The 21297-nt window shown below is 44.2% G+C and overlaps 1 protein-coding gene across 5 annotated transcripts in view; it reads left to right on the top strand.

Moving 5' to 3' along the window:
• The window catches only part of LOC144781595 (uncharacterized), a 483894-nt gene extending 462947 nt beyond the window's left edge, over positions 1–20947 (top strand). For 4 of the 5 annotated variants that reach the window (XM_078660513.1, XM_078660514.1, XM_078660512.1 and 1 more), the window contains exon 16: positions 18831–20947. The gene's annotated coding sequence lies outside the window, so the exon portion shown is untranslated. The remainder of the gene's footprint in view (positions 1–18830) is intronic. The other variant, XM_078660515.1, reaches the window with a different exon arrangement.
• The last annotated feature ends 350 nt before the right edge of the window (positions 20948–21297 follow it).

Here is a 21297-nt window from a genome sequence, read left to right as displayed (position 1 = left end):
CAGCCGCGTTATGCAGGGTGTGTGTTGGGGATTGTGTTGTCTTTCTTTTTTGATCCTGTGTAGTAAGTGTTTCCATGTCGTGCTTGAGGACCACCGAAGTGCGGTCCTTGTGTCACTAGACTTTGTGCCTAATAGTGTGGTTCATGAAGAAGTGGTGGTGAGACAGACACACAGTTTATGTTTTTCTGTAAACTTGCAGGTCCCTCTATAAGGTACTTATTATAATCCTAGTCCATACACAGCTGGTTACTGCACTGCATTGTCCAACCTAATATTTTGTTTTAAGCATGTTTGGTCCTAAGCAGGCCTGGTTAAAGAGAGAGGTGGTGGGAGATCTGCTGGGATGAGCCTTGTTACTATCCTCCTATATCTGAATGACATTGTGAGAGCCCTCAACCCCTCACTCACCCTCACTCTCACTCATCCTCACTCACCCTCAACCCCTCACCCTCACTCACCCTCAACCCCTCACCCTAACTCACCCTCACCCTCACTCACCCTCAACCCCTCACTCACCCTCTCACCCTCAACCCCTCAACATCAACCCCTCACCCTCACTCACCCTCACCCTCACTCACCCTCACCCACCCTCACTCACCCTCACCCTCACTCACCCTCACCCTCACTCACCCTCACCCACCCTCACCCTCACTCACCCTCACCCTCACTCTCACTCACCCTCACTCACCCTCACTCACCCTCGCTCTCACTCACCCTCAACCCCTCACCCTCACTCACCCTCAACCCCTCACTCACCCTCACTCACCCTCACCCACCCTCACCCTCACTCACCCTCACTCACCCTCAACCCCTCACCCTCACACAGTGCAATAGGTCTCGGAGCATTTGAGTTAGAGCTTTTAGAAATGTTTATGGCTTTTTTTTTTTAATTCTTTAGCATTGGCTACAGGAAACAAAAATGCTAAAGATTTACACAAAAACCCATAAACAATTCTAAAAGCACTAACTCTAATGCTGCGAGACCTATTGCATTTCCAATGCTTGTTTCCAAATCCTACGACCCCAGCCGAGCGGTCACTTCACTCCTTAGATCTTAAAAGAGTGCTCAAGTTCTATTTGGAAATGACCAAAGGGATTAGGAAAACGGATCAACTGTTTGTGAACTATGGTTCAATGCGAACAGGTTTTCCAGCGGCCAAGAGGTCCATCGCGAGATGGATTGTCTCTTGCATTAAATTGGCTTATCAGCTTGCAGGCAAGCCTTTGTTGCAGTCACCCAAAGCACATTCCACTAGAGGGAAGGCCGCTACAGTAGCCTTCTTGCACGACATTCCAATGTCGGAGATATGCAAGGCTGCGACTTGGAAATCAGTTCATACCTTTACGAGACATTACTGTCTCGAGTCTGATGCCAGGGCCGATACTCAAGTAGGACAAGCCTCTTTGAGGAATCTATTTGGGTAGCCTACGGCCTATACGAGCTTAGTGTTTACTAGGCCTAATACGGTTTATTACTGTATTGTTACTCCTTTGCCCGCAGGGAGATGAGGTGAGGCTCGCTATTCTATTCTAATGCTTATGACTATTGATGAGGATCCCCTGGAAGAGAAGGATTAGTTACTTACCTGTAATCCTAGTTCTCTTCCAGGGGTATCCTCATCAAAGTCATAAGCAACCCTCCCGCCTCCCCGGGCAAAGGACATTCTTTAATAAGGAGATATTGTTAACCTATTTGTTATTGGGTTTATTTTCAGTCTCCGAAAAGAACAACTGACCTAACTGTCACCCCTGAGGCATGATGGGATACTGGGGGTCATGAGTGCCTTAAAGGCACGGTGTCAGTTTATTGCTATGCAGCTACAGGTTAGCTTTTCAGTCTTTTTAGACTGTGTGTTTGCAATGCAGCCTGGGAGCTTTCTATGCTTCCAGTGAGTTATAAGAATTTCTACTGCTTTCTGAGCATTAAAACAATTTCTAAACAAACCTTTTTGTTGTTTCTCATGTTTCTAATGCTTATTATTATTACATGTATGGTGGAAATTCTACACAGCATATTTCATCTCTGTTTTTATTGGCTGCTATTGCATGTTATATATATATATATATATATTTATATATATATATGAGTATATATATATGTGGGGCACATATAATATAGTGTTTCCGGGGTCCCGCACATGGGCGGGAATATTCTAATGCTTATGACTTTGATGAGGATACCCCTGGAAGAGAACTAGGATTACAGGTAAGTAACTAATCCTTCCTCTACCGGTAGGGACGTGAGGTTTAATTCCTCGTTGAAAATTATTCCCACTCCTCCCCCTCTGCCTGTAGTTCTTGGCTTATGAATGATTTTGTATCCGTTAGGACAAGCAAGCCCTATTTCCACCATCGACTCGGCGGTGATCCATGTCTCTGTCAGAAACAAAGCGTCTAATCCCATGTCTTCAATCAGACTTAAAACATCTACATGATGCTTGACAAGAGACCGACTATTAATCAGTCCGCAGGTAAGAGTCTTTCCTGCCGTTGACTAATGACCTGTATGGTGTGTTGCCTTGCTATTTGACTTACCCAGTTTTATAAGTTGATCCCTGTCATATATCAGGCACCCCTGAGCTGCATCCAAACGGACAGCGTGGCTGGCGATAGGCGCAGGTTGGGCGCGGACGGGCGCAGACGGGCTTGCCTCTGGCGCGCCATCGGCACGCGCGCGCTGCGCGCTTGCATTTCCCCGTATTTATGCTGTCAGACAGCCAGAGAGCCCTGCCCAGCACCTAGAGCGCCTCACAAGATGGCGCTGAAGAAGGCAGGACAGTGTCTCCCTCACCCAAGATGGCGCTACTTCACAAGTGGTTATTGTTTTGCCCCACTCGAGCACCGGGTGAGTGAATAATTCTTTTTAAGGTGCAAGTATGTGGCTTAACAGGCAGTACAAGGTGTCCAAATTAAAATATTAAAAAGAGAAGAGCTAACAGCTCACGGCAATTTTTTTTAAACTCAGATCCCAAAACGAGGTATCTCTGCCTCCTGCTGCAGCGTAGTGTTATTCCCACAGTCTAAGGCTGCACGCTTGCATTTCCCTGTGTTTATGCTGTCAGACAGCCAGAGAGCCCTGCCCAGCACCTAGACCGCGAAGAATGTATAAACTTGTAGTTGAGATAGATTTATCACATGGTTTACTACCAAAAAGGTCGATCCTCTTTCTGCACCTCTGTCAGAGGTTTTGTTATTTGTTCTTTCGTTAGCCTGACAAGGCTTTCCTTTGGACTTAGTAAAGGGTATTTTCGGCCATATTGGCATTCTTGAGGTTGCCAGATCAGCGCTCCTTGCTTAAGTTACCTGTTGTGACTCGATTTTTAAAAGATCTACTGCATCAGCTCCCTCTAAAACCCTTCATCATACTCCAATGAGATTTTATCTGGTTTTAACATTCTTGATGTGATCACCCTTTGAGCCTCTCCACAAGTGCCCTTTACGACTTTTGAACATAAAAACTGCGTTTTAAAGTGGTCATTATATCGGTGACACCCTTCCACGTCGGCCAAGCCATCACATTGCAGGCTTTCTTTGCTCCGCCTCTCTCCTCCAAATAGGAGGAGAGACTCTATTGCCTGGGCCAAAAATGAGCGTTATCATTCTACAATGATCGTACTAAGGAACACTAGTTGGATGAAAGGAAAAAACTTTCAGAAAACGACGAGCCCACAATTGATTATACTTAGTTTTAAAATCTACTATGCACTGGCCATGAAGCAACTCCCTGAGGGCTTTTCTGCTCATTCCACCAGAGTCTAAACTATGACCACTGTTTTAGCTTGCAGAGTCACCTCCTGGACATCTCTCAGGATGTGACGTGTGGATCACTGCACAGGTTTACCAAGCACTACTGCCTGGACAGTCAGGTCCGTCATGACTGGCACTTAGCCAGTTTGGTCCTCCTGGACTTTCTAGTCTAAATCTGTTTGTAGACCCTCCACTGCAGTGGTATTGCTTGGGTATCTATTCTAAGGTAAAGAATCTGCGGCAAGATGTCTCCATCAGACGAGCAATTTACTTATCTTCGTTAACTCCTTTTCTGGTAGAGATTATCTACCTGCATATTTGTTACTGATCCTCCCCAATCTGCAAAAAGATTTCTCATCATGGGGTAACCCTTATGAGGTCCTTAGATTCTGCACACTGTTACATCAGCTACCATCATGGCGTATTTCTTCTGGCATAGAAAGCTTACAAAAAGTGACGGATGTCAGTGTGCTGGGGTGGCGCCTCTATAGGCACCACGGATGTCACTCTCGGTGCGGCTGATGCAGAGCTAAACAATGCCACCTACTGGCACTCAGTGGTACTGCTCGAAAAGTTTCCAGATCTAGGTACTGCTCGAAACGTTTCTGGGTCTAGTCTGACACCTGAAGATTATTCTAAGGTAAGAAATCTTTAGCTATATAGAAGTTTGTTTTCAGAATGGATCATGAGGAAATCATGAACTGAAGCTGTCACACTCTTTGCCCTTCTTTTTATTTTAGTCAGAGTCACTGGTTCCTCTGACAATTTCATTTGCAAGTGTTGTTTAATTGTGAGCTCCAGCTTCTGGTGGCTCGGCTGTGTTCAGATGTTGGATATTTCAGGTTAAGAAAGGCAATCCAGTGACTCCATGTTGGAATGTAGTTCGAACATTCCGTTTGTACATAACTGTACTCAACTCTTAATAGTTATAGTTATAGTGTAAGATAGTCACTAATGGAATATTAATGTGTTTTTCTTTTTTGTACACTGAAATGTATGTTTATAATATCTCACAGTGGAGGCAGGGTACTGTCTGCTCACTTGGCAGTGGCAGCATAGCAGTTTGATTTCAGAGTCTATTGTCTTTGTGAGCGGGGAATGCCATTCCTCTTTGGTTGGTGAATTTTTATATTTTTTGCCAGATTTTTTCTAAATTCTGAACTACATTGTCTCAAATCGACTGAGTTGACCACATTTGTGATCATGACCATGGAGAAACTAGGAGGAAGAGCAGACATATAACACGTGGCATGCTTAGTGCCTTTCTGTCTTGCACCTAGTAACTTTCAGAAACATGTTCCATAGTTAAGAGAGCCGAAGATTTGCAGAGCCTGAAGGAAACTTGTAATTTCTGATAGATACATCTGCCGTGTGGATTCCTCACCTTGTGAATAACCCCCTTGCGTCAGCAACATTCGGAATTTTTCTTCGTAGCACGCCGGCGTGGACGACGTCATAGGAGCACGGCATCGCGCGCGATTCCGTCTGGCGTAACCGACTCCTTATTAGACCCACGTCGGCGTGATGACGTCAGTTCCCTTTTTTCCGCGTCGTCGACGCTAACGGTTTCTGGGATCTTCTGCGACACATAGTATCTTCTTTCTATTTCGTGTTACTATTTCTCTGTTGAGTGTTTCTTCTTCGTCGAGGATGTCGTCGAGGAAGACGGGGTTCAAACAGTGTGGGTCATGCGCTCGCATGATGTCGATCACCGATCCACATGGCGATTGTTTGTGGTGTCTTGGATCGGACCATGATGTTAAAAACTGTCGATCCTGCTTCAAAATGAACCCTAAGGCCTTACGAGAACGTGAAGCTAAACTTCTTCTAGCAAAGGTAAAAGGAAGAGAAACTGGTAGATCATCGAGATCGACGTCCAGATGTTCGAAGTCGAGACAGAAGTCGCGGTCGAGGTCGAAGTCGGCTTCGAGGTCCAGGTCGAGATTCAGAGAAAGATCGAGATCCGGATCCAGGTCGGCTTCGGGTCATGCTTCTGGATCTTCGAAGAAGAAGCACAAGAGGAGCAAACATAGCTCGAGGCATCACTCTGGTAAAGACTCTTCAGATTCGAAGAAAAAGTCTCGAAGACATCATAAAGACTTCGTATCTCCTTCTCCTTTACAGTCTCTTCGAGGTTTCCCGACTCCGGGACAAGAACCTGATCCGGAATCACACCATTCTTCGGATCATGAAGAAGAAGAAGTACCTCGGACTCCGACTCCGGTAGAAGTCCCTGTGAATCTAGAAGGCCAGGATGAACCGATGCCGGAGCAACCTCCTTCGGAACAACCAATTGGTTCGTACCCTCCCTTTCCTGGTCCGGGACAGGACCCCTCGAATTTTCTTAATGCGATGTTTGGAGTCTATACTAAAGCAATGTACCCCACTGGTGCACCGGCTGGTCCCATGGGTCCATTGTCTTACAACTTGGGCATTCCTCAAACTTACGCCCCGGCTCCCTTTATGCCGTTTATGCCGGCGCCTTATACACCTTGGCTCGGTACAGCTCCGCCGAGGTCGTCGACTCCGTATGCGGCTTCGCCCGCTCTGGATCGACCTCGTGAATCTAATCGAGGTACCACGCCGGTTCATGAATCTCATCCTCCAGCTGCCCCGGCTCCTCGCTCGACGCCAGATCCGACTCCGTCGGAATCGTTACCGGATCTGTCGACTTCGATTCGTATGGAATGGTCGAGGCGCAGAGCTCAGCGCCTCTTGGAGGAAAAGGAGTATGAGGATCCTGAAGTGGAGGAAGGTGAACTTCTGGATCAAGGGGACTGTTTTGATGACCTTCATAGTGCCAGTGGCCTGGAACTTTCTCCTGAGTGGGGTTTGCCATCAGTTTCTGATGCACCATCAAAAGATATGACACCTTACCATATTGTGATTAGAAAGGCTGCGGATCTACTTAATCTGACCTTGCCTACTGTTGAATACAAACCTAACATTCTCACAGAGGTTTTACATTCACCCTCATCCATAATAGAGCCTACACTTCCATTCACTGAGGCTTTAACTGAACCAATAATGGAGGTTTGGAAGAGACCATTGACTGCTGCTGCGGTTTCCAGGTCTGTAGCAAGACGTTACAGAGTGGCACCTGGTGACCCCGAGTTTCTCTCTTCACATCCTTCTCCTGAGAGCTTGGTGGTACAGGCCGCTTGTTCCAACAGATTGGCAGGTTCATTTCCTCAAGTACCAGCAGATAAGGACTCAAAAAAAATGGACCAGTCTGCTAAAAAGATTTTCTCCTCAAGTAGCATGGCTCTAAAATCTACTAATGCTACTTGCCTGCTAGGGAGATATGTACATGCTTTCATGGACTCTGTGAAGCAATTGTCATCTAAGCTTCCTGAGGATGATAGAAAAAACTTTAATGAAGTAGTCTCCAACACACAAGCTGCAGCCCGCATAGTCATTCAGAGTGGCATGGACACTGCAGACTCTGTTGCCAGAATTATGGGTTCTACTGTTGCCACCAGAAGGGCTGCATGGTTAAAATCTTCTGATTTTTCAGCAGACGTTCAATCCACTTTAATGGACTTGCCTTTTGATGGGACAGGCCTCTTTGGAAAGAAAGCGGATGTGGCTTTGGAGAGATTCAAAGATAGCCGGGCTACAGCAAGATCTTTGGGTCTTCAGGTTAGAGGTTCTGCCACTAGGAAGTTTAGGGGATTTGGTAGATCCACTTTTCGTTCCTATAAGCAAGGCCAGCAGCAACAACAGCAGCAGAACCCTTTGTATAAATCATATAGAGGTAAACAAAGGGGACGTGCTCGTGGACGCCAAGCCTCCTCCTCCTCTACTTCCTCCAATAATACCCACCCCCCACCTGCAACAGCAAAGCAGCCCTAGACCCACCATTCTGGATCATGCGGGTCCGGTAGGGGGTCGGCTTACTCATTTTCTACGGGTTTGGGAATCGGTTACATCAGATCTTTGGGTTCTCAATCTCGTAGAAAATGGGTATGCACTTTCCTTCCAGGAGTTCCCTCCCAATTACCCTCCTTGCCAAGGTTATTGTTCGGAGGACCACCTACTTCTCCTGCAGGAAGAAGTCCTGGCACTGTTCCGAAAAGGTGCGATAGAGGTGGTTCCAGAGCGGGAAAGGGGTCAGGGGTGCTACTCCCGGTATTTCCTGATCCCCAAGAAGCATGGCAGGCTTCGGCCAATCCTGGACCTCAGGATTTTGAACCTCTATCTCAAACGGGAGAAGTTCAAAATGCTCACACTTGCACAGGTTCTTCAAGCGCTGTTGGAATAAGACTGGATGGTGTCGATCGACTTGCAGGATGTGTATTTTCACATCCCCATTCTGAGGTCGCACAGAAAGTATCTCCGTTTTACGGTGGGATCGCAGCACTACCAGTTTGCGGTCCTTCCTTTTGGGCTTACTACTGCGCCTCAAGTTTTCACCAAGGTGATGGCAGTGGTGGCTGCACATCTCAGGAGGTCGGGGATACCTGTTTTCCCGTATCTGGACGACTGGCTGATCAAAGCGGAGTCGCCGGAGAAGGTGCTCCATCATCTGCAAGAGACAACTCAGTTATTGCACGAGTTGGGTTTTCGATAAATGTACCCAAGTCTCACCTGGTGCCCTCTTAGCGCAACCTGTTCATAGGTGCGGTACTGGACACTACTGTTTGTCGTGCATTCCCTCCACCTCAAAGGATTCGCGACATTCAGGAAATGATTCCTTTGTTCTACAATGGAGCGGTCGTTCCAGTCCTGAAGGTTCTTCGCCTGCTCGGTCTGATGGCTTCTTGCATTCTGTTGGTCAACCATGCACGCTGGCACATGAGGGCACTCCATTGGTGCCTCTGCAGGCAGTGGTATCAGCACAGTGGAGATCTCAGGGAGTCAGTGAGGATCTCCAGAGAAACTGCGGCGGATCTGTCTTGGTGGGGCGTGGAAGGCAATCTGTCTCAAGGAAAGCCTTTCCAGCTGCCTCCATCGGTGGCCACAGTGATAACGGATGCATCCACTCTAGGGTGGGGTGCACATCTGGGGGATCTGGAGGTCAGGGTCTTTGGTCTCCAGAGGAAAGGTTGCTTCATATCAACCTTCTAGAATTACGGGCGATACGTTTGGCGCTCAAGGCCTTCCTCCCTTCCCTTCGCGGTCAGTCGGTTCAGGTCCTGACGGACAACACGACCGCGATGTGGTACATCAACAAGCAGGGAGGAGTAGGGTCGCAGTGTCTCTGCAGAGAGGCTCTGCGTCTTTGGTCCTGGGTTCAGGATCATCAGATTTGTCTGATGGCAAATCTTCTGGCCGGAGTTCTGAATGTTCGTGCAGACGTTCTCAGTCGGCAGTTCTTTGCCGACCACGAGTGGAGGCTTCACCCGGAGGTGGTTCACGACATCTTTCAGATGTGGGGGACTCCTCGGGTGGACCTGTTCGCCACTCGCGAGAATGCTCACTGCCTGTCATTCTGCAGTATCCAGTATCCGATGCAAGGAGCTTTGGGGGATCCGTTTCAGTTGAGTTAGGGAAATCAACTCCTTTACGCGTTTCCTCCCATACCCTTGATTCCTCGGGTTCTGAGGAAGATTCGCCAGGACCGGGCCCAAGTCATATTGGTCGCCCCGGACTGGCCAAGAAGGGTGTGGTACACAGACCTTCTCCACCTCTCCTCTCACCCGCCGCTCCGTCTCCCTTTCAGGGCAGACCTCCTCTCTCAGATGGAGGGGCAAGTTCTACACCCCCACCTCCAGACATTACACCTTCATGCCTGGAGATTGAACGGGGCAACTTGAATTCTTCTTCTCTCCCTCACGATGTGGTGGATGTCATTCTTTCTGCCAGGCGTGACTCCACTAAGTCCATTTATTCGTATAGGTGGTCTAAATTTGTCTCTTGGTGTAGGGAGAGGGATGTTGACCCTTTGAAGGCTCATTTGTCTGACCTTTTGCAGTTTGCTCTTTCTCTGGTGCGGCAAGGATTTGCTGTTGCCACGGTCAAGGGGTATCTTTCAGCCTTATCGGCTTTTCTCTGTTTGCCGGATCAGCCTTCTCTTTATATGTCTCCTGTGGTTTTAAGATTTTTGAAGGGTCTCACTAATAGATTCCCTCCTACTCCTTTTGTTGTTCCTCATTGGGATTTGAATCTTGTGTTGACCTATTTGATGGGTTCTCCCTTCGAACCCTTGCACAAGTGTCCTATGAGGCTTCTTTCTTTTAAAACGGTCTTCTTGGTTGCAATTACCTCGGCAAGGAGGGTAAGTGAGCTTCAGGCTCTTAGTTCCAAGCCCCCATTCTTAACCATTCATGCTGAAAGAATGGTTCTCAGGACCAGGGCTGCTTTTCTGCCTAAGGTGGTAACTCCCTTCCATCTAGGACAATCCATTACCCTTCCTACTTTTTATCCTCCCCCTCACCCTTCCAAGGAGGAGGAGAGACTTCATCGCTTGGACCCAAAGAGAGCAGTCAGTTTCTATCTCGATAGGACTAAAGACTATCGTGTTGATGATCAACTCTTCGTGGGTTTTGCTGGCTGTAAGAAGGGCAGAGCGGTGCACAAGCGCACAATTTCCAGGTGGATAATCCTGTGCATCAAGATTTGCTACTCCCTGGCGGGTAAGGACCCTCCTGAGGGTATTAGAGCACATTCAACTAGAGCAAAGTCTGCAACATCTGCTTTGTCTAGAGGTATTCCTGTTGAGGACATTTGCAGGGCCGCGACTTGGGCCTCCCTCCACACTTTCGCGAAGCACTACTGCTTGGATACCGAGGTGAGGAGGGACGGCCACTTCGCGCGCTCTGTCCTCCAAGATTTCCTGGTATAGCAGAGTGGACACCCTCCTCCGGGAGTGGGGACTGCTGTGGGACTCTATTCACAAGGTGAGGAATCCACACAGCAGATGTATCTATCAGAAGAACAAGTTACTTACCTTCGGTAACGCTTTTTCTGGTAGATACAGTATCTGCCTGTGGATTCCTCACATGCCCACCCGCCTCCCCGTTGTCCACTCTGCTATACCTGGTTTTATGTGTTTATATTTTCTGGTTTTTGATGCTTTTGCTACGCATTTTGTGTGCAGTTTTGATTTGTATGTACTGTGTACACTGTATATATGTATATTTACTGTCGTTGGTCCGTCCGGGTGCCTCGAAAGCACGGAAAAAAGGGCGGAACTGACGTCATCACGCCGACGTGGGTCTAATAAGGAGTCGGTGACGTCAGACGGAGTCGCGTGCGATGCCGTGCTCCTATGACGTTGTCCACGCCGGCGTGCTACGAAGAAAAATTCCGAACGTTGCTGACGCAAGGGGGATATTCACAAGGCGAGGAATCCACAGACAGATACTGTATCTACCAGAAAAAGCGTTACCGAAGGTAAATAACTTGTTCTTTTGACACATAGACAAGTTGCCCATGGGCCCCAATATTATTTGTATTATGGCATATTACCGGGTAAGCGCTACAAAATTATCTCATATTTCAGTCCATAATGAGTTGGCACCATTTTTTTCTTGTTTATCTTCATTGTTAATGTGCTACATAACATTTTTCTTTTGTAAATAAAGACCCATACTCTAACCTCGACTACGACATCAAAATCTCACAAAGGGTAGGAAGGTGCTCACAAATGGTACAATGTAATAGGATATAATTATCTTTTAAAGATATAGCTCTGGCGGTACATTGACCTTTCTTTAATCTTGTTGTCTGTGTCATAGACTATCCGAAATCTGAAAACTCGTCACCACCTAGTGTAAGCCTGGTCACCCGGAGCCTGGTCTCTTGGACATACACAAACCTTGGGAGAGTGGAAGCCCTAATAATATCTTTTAATATCTAATAAAAAATACAATAGTATTCAAGACCCATGGATATCATTAGTAAACAAGTGGTACACAATAGAGAACTGCTCACTACCCATTGACTAACCCACCTGGCACCTGGAAAAATATGTAATTCCGGTTCACTGATCGAATATCGACCCCCAAAATATCCCCATACACAAATATCGAGTGATAAATATCGATGTCAAAAATATCGACATCCCATATTTATAATGGTAAGCACAAAAAGATTGAGAGAAAAAATCGATGTAAAAAATGTAGCTGGACAAAATATTGATTTAAATATATGTATAAAAAATAATATTAAATATATTAAATAATAAAATTAACTCAAAAATAAATAAGATTTAATATACATTTTAACAAATATAACAAATACATTTCATGTAAAAAATTTAAATATACATATATGAAATAGGTATATATTTATTTACTTTGTACATATGAAAATTTAGAAATAGATATATATGTATATGGTTGGTTGGACTATGAAAAACTGAAAATAAACTTACCTGAAAGAACTTGTGGTCTGTCTCCTGCTTCGCCGGTCCTGGGGGATCGGAGGTGGTAATGAGGAGTTCCAGTTTATATATATATATATATATATGCAAAAAAAAAAGGAGAGAACTCCGGGTAGGTCTCAGTTTAGGTGGAAAGCAGCTCCTGTTAGAGCACTCTCAACGCCAGCGACACTCTAGATCTGCTCAACTCAAATGTCTGTTTTTCTATCAAAGTTTTTAAGCATAGGATTAGCACAGTGCTATCCAGGCCGAGATAGAAAATGACAAAGTCTTTTGCCATTTAAACAGCAAAGTCTTTAAGCATAGGACTAGTACAGTGCAGTCCTTGCCGAGCTGTAAAATAACAAAAGCCATTTATCACTCCATGCACAATATTACAGCTTTGAATTGGTAAAATACCAACTCAAGCCAACCTGAAATGAGTAAAAGCAACCCCTGACACAGTGTTTCGCTCTAATTAGAGCTCTTCGGAGAGGTATAGCTTTGTCCAGACACAAGGGAGCACCTAGTATTAAGTCAAAACAAAACCCTTTCAGGCATAGAGTGACGCATAAATTATGCAAAAAAGAAGGAGAGAACTCTGGGTAGGTCTCAGTTTAGGTGGAAAGCAGCTCCTGTTAGAGCACTCTCAACACCAGCGACACTCTAGATCTGCTCACCTCAAATGTCTGTTTTTCTATCAAAGTTTTTAAGCATAGGATTAGCACAGTGCTATCCACGCCGAGATAGAAAATGACAAAGTCTTTTGCCATTTAAACAGCAAAGTCTTTAAGCATAGGACTAGTACAGTGCAGTCCTTGCCGAGCTGTAAAATAACAAAAGCCATTTATCACTCCAGGCACAATATTACAGCTTTGAATTGGTAAAATACCACCTCAAGCCAACCTGAAATGAGTAAAAGCAACCCCTGACACAGTGTTTCGCTCTAATTAGAGCTCTTCAGAGAGGTATAGCTTTGTCCAGACACAAGGGAGCACCCAGTATTAAGTCAAAACAAAACCCTTTCAGGCATAGAGTGACGCATAAATTATGCAAAAAAGAAGGAGAGAACTCTGGGTAGGTCTCAGTTTAGGTGGAAAGCAGCTCCTGTTATATATATATATACATACATACACAAATAACATTAAATCTAATAAAAAACATTATATTATAACTTAAAACATCAAACAATTTAAAAGTCATTAAACTTAAATTTTCCACTTTAGTGAGTGCAACAGTAGGTAAAGTGTTGGATAGCGGAGGGGTAAAATGACTATTCCCACTCCAGTGAGTGGAACAGTAGGGAAAGTGTTGGATAGCGGAGGGGTAAAAAAATACTATTCCCACTCCAGTGAGTGGAACAATAGGGAAAGTGTTGGATAGCGGAGGGTTAAAAATTACTATTCCCAATCCAGTCAGTGCAACAGTAGGATAAGTGTTGGATAGTGTAGGGGTAAACATTACTATTCCCACTCCAGTGAGTGCAACAGTAGGGAAAGTGTTGGATAGCGCAGGGGTACAAATTACTATTTCCACACCGGTGAGTGCAACAGTAGGGAAAGTGTTGGATAGCGGAGGGGTAGAAAATACTATTCCCACTCCAGTTAGGGCAACACTAGGGAAAGTGTTGGATAGCGTATGGGTAAAAATTAATATTCCCTCTCCAGTCAGTTAAAAATTAAAATCAAACAAAATATTACCCACACAAAATATTTAAAAAAATGAAATAAAATGAAAAATATTAAAAAATATTTTAAAAATCTAAAAAATAGAAACATATTATAATGTTAAATAGATATGACAAATTCCTGGAAATATTATTTTAAATAAATTTAAAAATAATTTACAAACAAATAACTATTTTTAATTAGAAATTATTTATAAACAAAAACATTAATTATTACATAAATGTAATCTTTTTTATTTCCTACACTATAACACCGCACAATTCACAACACACAACAAAGGGGTCGATTCCGATCCGGTAAAAAGCGCTCCGAATTGCCGTTCGGAGCGTTTTTCCCATACGAATCGAACCCTGCAACGTCCCCCGTACGTACGGCGAAGTACGATTCCTACCAGGAGCTGGACTCCGTACGAATCGTACAGGGACCGTACGAATGAAATCCCCGTACGAATCTCCCTCGGAACCCGCTGTACGCGACATCTGTACGGTTCGCTGCTGCTTTTTCCGGACCGGCAAGTACGATTCGTGTTGGGTACGTACCGTACAACCCTTTCTCTACGGGAGCTTAAAACAGCCGTAAAAGCAGAGTTTGCCCCGAAACAGGTACGGAACGCCCCCCACCCCCCTGGGTACGGTGCGTACCCCCCATGATCGCAGGGGTACGGTGCGTACCCCTGGGATCACGGAGTGTACGCACCGTACCCCGCGATCTTGGGGTGTATTCACCATACCCCATGCATGCTGGGTGTACGGTGCGTACCCCACGTCCGATGGGTGTACGGTGCGTACCCCCCATGATCGCAGGGGTACGGTGCGTACCCCTGCGATCATGGGGGGGTACGCACAGTACGGTGTGTATGTGAATGTGTGCTTTTCAGTACGAATCGCCCTTGCCTGACGTGAACCCTACGTATCGCGTCCTGATACCCCGGTCCGGATCGTACTCGTCGAGTCGTACGGTGTGTGTAAGAGTCGTACGGAGACGGCTCCGGATGCGAATCGTACGAACGAGAATTTTACCGGATCGGAATCGGCCCCAGAATGTTAAAAAAGTATCTCCATTATTAACTATCAATTAAATAATCATTATTAATTAAAAAATAAATTAAAACAGATAAAAATGTCTTTACTCCCCAAACGTTACCCCTATAAAACCAAAACGTGCACAAAAAAAAAATAACAATTACCTTAATTAATTATCAATTGATGAATTAATATTAATGATCAACTCATTGTAAATTAATTAAACATAAATTACTTTCCACCTGCTACCCCTATAAACCCCACAACCCACACCTAAAAATCATTACACAATGTCCATAATTAATTTTAAAATAATACATTAATATCAATTAACAACTGCTTAATAATTAATTAAAAATAAATTACTTTCCACCCTTTACCACTATAAACCCCACAACTCACATCTAAAATTTTAATTATTAATTAAATAGCATTAATTAACAAATAATTATTATTTAATTAAAATAAATTACTTTCCACACTTTACCCCATAAACCCCACAATCCACTCCTAAAAATGACACAATTAACATAATTAATTACCAATTATTCAATTAATAATAATTAACAACCAATTAATAATTACTTAATAATAAACTACTTCCTACAATTAGCACTATAAAATCTAAATTAAATAAATATTAATACATTTTTAAAAAATCATTAATTTATGATAATTAAATTACATCCCACCCTTTACCCCTATAAGCCCACAACCCTCTCCTAAAAACATAACACAATTACCATAATTAATTGATAATTAATTAATATTAATTAACAATCAAACTGTATGCCACGCGCACTATTTGTATTTACCTTGCAGGGTTTTGCCCGTATGGTACTTTTGGAAAATAAACAAAAAATTGTTGTTAAAAAAGTATATTAGTTAATAACCAATTATTAATTAATTTATAATAAATTACTTCCCACAATGAACACTATAACATCTAAATTGCATAAATATTACTAAATAAAAAAGAATCATTAATTTATTATAATTAAATTACTTCCCACCCTATTCCCCTATAAACCCACAATGCGATATGGAACTAAAAAGCGCAAAATGTAATTCAAAAAAATTGATAACTACTAAAAATGTAACACATATATTAAAAAACAAAAACAATACTTATACAAAAAATAGATCACATGCATTTAAAATACATGGTAAAATACATAACACTTATGAAAAAAATCGATATTTTAAACGACTATATTTCAGCAAACAATATTAATGACTTCGATATTTTCAAAAACGATATTTCTTACCTTAAAATTGATACTCTTGACCACGATATTCGTGCTGTCGATATTTCTGTATCACAATATTTCCAACTCGATATTTGTGTAAGTCAACATTTCCAACTTGATATTCTGTCTGTATACCGGAATATCCTGCATTATATTTTTTGTTTAAAAAAAAAAAAAAACAAGGAGCAGTACTTTACACTTCACACCCCTGACATCTTTAGGTCTCAATCAGTACTCCACGCAGCATTTGCTTGGAGCTTGAGAATGGACACTGCAAGACATGAAATACAGCTCTGTAGCTGGCTTGTGTTAGAGGCTCAGAATACCAACGCCATCTCTGATACACCCTGCAAAGACAACTCAAACATACCAAATTCACATGGTCTCAAGGTCCACCACTCTTGTGGACCTCCTCCACGGGGAACACTCTACATTCTTATCACACTTCATTTACTTAGTGGGCAAAGGTATGTCCAAAGCATTTCCTCACAGAGCCTCTTGCCCACGGGCAAACCCACAACCACATAGAGGCCAACTAATTGGTGAGCGTGAGCTATATGAAATCAAGGTTGCATTGCATTAGATTTCAAGTTAAATGTTTACTTTTCCGTCATGGGTTTTTCCTGTGATTCATAACCATGGACTACCTTTCCCATATTCATTTATCCACCTAGGTGGGCCAGGGGGTACTCTATAGTAGAACACAAGAGAGTGACAGGTCAGTGGTTGGTGGAATTGTTGTTCAAATAGACACGGGTGAATAGAACAGGCTTGCTTTCTTTGTGAATTTGTCATATTTCTTATGGATACTTCCAACCACAGATCCCTCACTTTAGAATAATCTCCAGGCTGGATCCAGAAATGTTTTGAGAAGTGCTCCCACGCAGCTTGGTGATGCTGTAAAGCTTAGCACCATAGCACCACGGAAGTGATGGTGAGGACTTGCTTGTGGACGTCAATCCCTGCCTTTCTGCGGCTTTGGACGCTGATCTGGAGCTCTTGCCCCAATTTTTTAGGTTTACCAACAACTTCCATACTTTTTCACCGTGTGCTAGGCAACAATATTCCCATTAAACAAAAAGAACTCATTCTATGCCTTGACTGCAGAAAGCAATTGTAAGTCATGAAGTGTGTCTTTCGTGTCTGGGCTCAAGATACAACTCTAAGGGCCTGAATAAGAGTTCGGTGGATAAGTTCTCCTTCACAAACTGCCATATTAAAAGTGCATTGGATATAATGCTCTTATAATACAGCAGACGGGATGTTTGTCACATTTGTGATGGAGTAACCTGTCTGCTGGGCTCTAAATCAGGCCCTAAGTCATGTGATAGGTGTGCACTTGTGCACCCAGAGGTTATCAGGGACCGGAAGGTGAAGTTGTAAGTCACCGAACACTAGAGAAAATTGTGGCATTCACTCAGATCCTGCTGCCAAGTCGCAGATCAAATCTCTGTACATGCCATGGATCAAAGGATCCTGGTCTTTAACCCCTTTCACGCTCATGACAAGCTGGGCTCGTCATGAAGTAGCCTCCTCGCACGCTCATGACGAGCCCAGCTCGTCATGTTGTGTGGGATTTACGATTTCTCAGCACAGCAGGGGAATATGCTGAGCATCCATGGGGTTAATGAGAGGCCAGCTCCACCTCAATTTACTGTAACTGAAGGACTTCCAGGCACCCATCAAGGGAAGGCTAGGTACAGGTTCTCATGAGTAACACGCCACCATCTGGTACTGCAACAAGGAGGGCAGAGATGGGTCTTAAATGCTGTGACAGGAGTCTTCGCCGCTCTGGAGGTAGCTTGGGCTCCGTGGCATCTTTCTGATTGCCAAGCAGCTGACGGGGTCCCTGAATACCAGGGCGGATGATAAACTGAGCAGGCTTGCTCTGGCAGATCACGAGTGGAGCTTAGATCCCCAAGTGGCACAAGGTGTCTTCCAACAGTGGGGGGGATCCATTGCTAGGTCTTTTTGCCACCATCGAGAACGTGCAGTGTCAACAACTTTGCGCATTGGAGCTTCCACGAGAGCACTTATCATAGAGAGGCAGTCCAGCTGGAATGGAGTAAGAGACTCCTGAACGCCTTTCTGTCAATGTTGTCTCCTGCCGCAAATTCTGACAAAGATCGAAAACGACTGGGCCCAAGTCATCCTGGTAGACCAGAACAATACCATCGAAACGCGTCGACAGATTTGATGCCTAATCTGTGAAATGTGTTGGCACAGCAAATGAAATATTGTTAATCTATTGTGTGCTATCTCGGATTAGATGTTAACACAGATAGGCTGTTTTCATGACAAAGTGAATTGTCTTGCGAATACGCTCATCCTTTTTCTATTTCTTTATTTGCTTTAACCCTATGTATCTCAGGAATGACTGATGAAACAATAATATTGTGGAATTGTTGATGAATCTGTTCCTAAACCAATGTAACAAAACGAGAATATTTTTTAAGCATCGAATAATAATATTTAAAAAAGATTCATAACGTATTTTTTATATGTACGTGTTTTGCGTAGTGGTACACTATATTTAGAGGAGTATACACATAGACATACTCTCTCTGTTAATGTGAGAATACTGAGGTGTATGAATGGAAGTATCATGGTAATGAGTGGAAATATGATGTAAATTATAGAATGTTAAGCGGTTTGCCAAAGGAAGAATTTATATTTTCTTAGTTGAATACGGAACCCTATTCCTTTGGTGAATAAAGGGTCCCTCTCATTATTATTTTTTTTCTCCCTAGATTGAGTATCCACCAGAGGAGCCTTACCGAAGTCAAGTAACTAGTTCTTTTTTTTGTGGTTTCAGAGCCGCCGGTGCCGTCCATTGTTAACAGATCTCGAGAAGGAGGACTGGTCAAGGGGAAACCTGCAGTAGGACCACCCGTTCCTGTCCAGGGCACAGACCCTGCATCGCAAGACCATGTGTTACTAAAGCTGTCCTCACAACCTGTGAACTCCATGTTACTCTGTGTCCGTGGAGGCTAAGGGTTTTGAGCATGGTTGTTCCAAGTTCAGCTGTCGGGTCAAAGCAACGGGTATGGGTACTCAGCTCGGGTACTCAGCTCGTTCCTCTCTACTTCAAACAGCTGCCTAAAGCAAATGGGCATCCTTGTTTTGTGTCGGTGCTCTCTGAAACCACCTGCAAACCACATAGGAGGCTGTGCGCCTGCTTCCAGACACCCCTTACCATCATTAAAGTCCAGAATGCCCCTCTGTGTGCGAGTTCAAGAGCGTCGTCCTAGGATCTGTGTCATATAAAGCACTTATGAAGGAGGACTTGGCTAACCATAATGACAAAAATGCAGTTATTAGAACTGAATCTGCAGGTACCAAGGACCAGTACTACTAGCGACACTACTCGTAACACCTATCCTTATCCTAATGATGACCCTATGGCTCACTCTAACCCTGACACGCTCCTTATCCCTAAACATAACCATAATGTTAGGCAGAATGTAACAGTGAGCCTAACACCAACCATGAAGATAACACTAATCCTTATATGAACAGTAATGGGAACTCCTATCCTATACCTTACCCTAATCATGACCCTAATTTTAACCCTTACTATTTCCCCCAAGTAATAACACTAACTTTTTCCCTGACATAATTAATATAAACAGAATGCATTTTTGCGCTCGTATTTAACATTTTACCTTATTGTCTAAACTTAAACTGTGATATCCCATTTCTTCATTTTGTTGTTGGTATTTTTGTTCATTTTGACATAATTCCTGGCACACAAGAAAAGGGTGGCCCTAGAACAGCTTCTGTCTCTTGGGTTAGCGGAGTGTCAGAGGGCTGTTGTTGGTTACAGATGTTAATGTTTGGGGAGGTGCAGACATGTGGCTCGGGCGCCTCCAGTTGATGAAGTTGACTTCCATACCTCACTCTGATAGATGCTGAGACAGGCTGCTGACTGTGCGCGCGCTCTCCTCTCACTCCGTTCCCGGGGCTCCGGAGCTGCATTAGCCTCCTGATGACGAGCGCGTTCCCCCGGGGGGACGGCCACGGTACGGGCAGCTGACTGGTCTGCTTTCCTCTAATGTGCACTTAGGGTCCCAGAGATGGGGACCGGCCTGTTCCGGGAGCTCGGCTCCGCGTCAGCGCGCCCTGTCGTGGCTCATCACGCCAAAGATGTTTGACAAGTGTACAGGGCTGAGCATCCTGTACCGACAGGAGTAGAGCCCTCTTGGGGGAAATGGTGCTGATGGTGATTGAAGCAGGTAGGCGTCTAGGTTACAGATGGACACCAGTAATGAAGGACGTCTAGAGGCCTTATTTAGCCAGCATTAGTCTCTTTCGTAGATTCACATCCGTTAAAAAAAAATTGTTTCAGAGGGATTTATTGTTCCATGATAGTGAATTTTTCACAGCATCTAGTAGTTTCAGAGGGATTCATTGTTTTATGCCAGGGGAATTATTTTAACTATCTACTAGTTTCAGAAGGATTTTTTTTTTTATCTTATGTCTGAGGATTTTTTCTAAGCATGTGACTCTGGTAGTGTCTAAAACTGGAGAACTGGTGTTACAAGTGGCAAATAACTTTTCATTCTCCAGCATAGGACTTTCCTCAGATTCATAAACCTCAAAATCCCTTTTCTGCTGTAGAGAAGCTGCCAGATGGCAGCCTGGGGCGGATATTCTAGTTTTTTTGATCTAAGGCTGGAGAACTATTGTTACAGATAAACATCTATCAGGCTGGTTCTCACGGTTCCCCTACACAACTCTTCTGTCTCTCAAAACTCGCATCCCCCGAACTATGTTAACACTTTTGTGCTTGTCTGTTACCATGTCACCTTTTCTCTTTACTGGCGCCAGCATTGATCAGTGTTGCACATGCTGACGTTTCTCTGAAACCAGGTACTGCGCCTTACGTCATGGACACTACATCTTGCAATAAAGTGTTTGTATTTTACCGACTCCGTGTCCTTTCGTGGATTTGTCCGTGTGTGGCTGCAGCACGACGGGGCTTCTTGCGTGCTTTTGAAAGCTACTCCCCAGCGGCGCCATCTTGTGCTCCAAAAGTTCAGCTCTGACCCTCAGAGGCGAGAGGTATGCGACTTGTTTCATCCGCCAAGGATAGTTTTGAAACTCTCTGCCCTCCACTTCGTCAACTTTTTAAGTAAGGTGACCAGGGTTTGCCTCCTGGAAATGTGAAATCAGGTGCGTTACAGTTTGCGCCTGTTTCAGTTTCCGAATGGAAAACACATTACAAGTTGTTATTCCCCGTTATATCTGTAGAAATTGAAATGGAAAAACAGTTTGGAAAG

This window comes from Lissotriton helveticus, chromosome 9, assembly GCF_964261635.1.
Source record: "Lissotriton helveticus chromosome 9, aLisHel1.1, whole genome shotgun sequence".
In the NCBI taxonomy this organism is placed as follows: domain Eukaryota; kingdom Metazoa; phylum Chordata; class Amphibia; order Caudata; family Salamandridae; genus Lissotriton; species Lissotriton helveticus.
The sequence above is the reverse complement of the archived record's forward strand: the minus strand, read 5'-3'. Positions and strand labels throughout refer to the sequence as shown.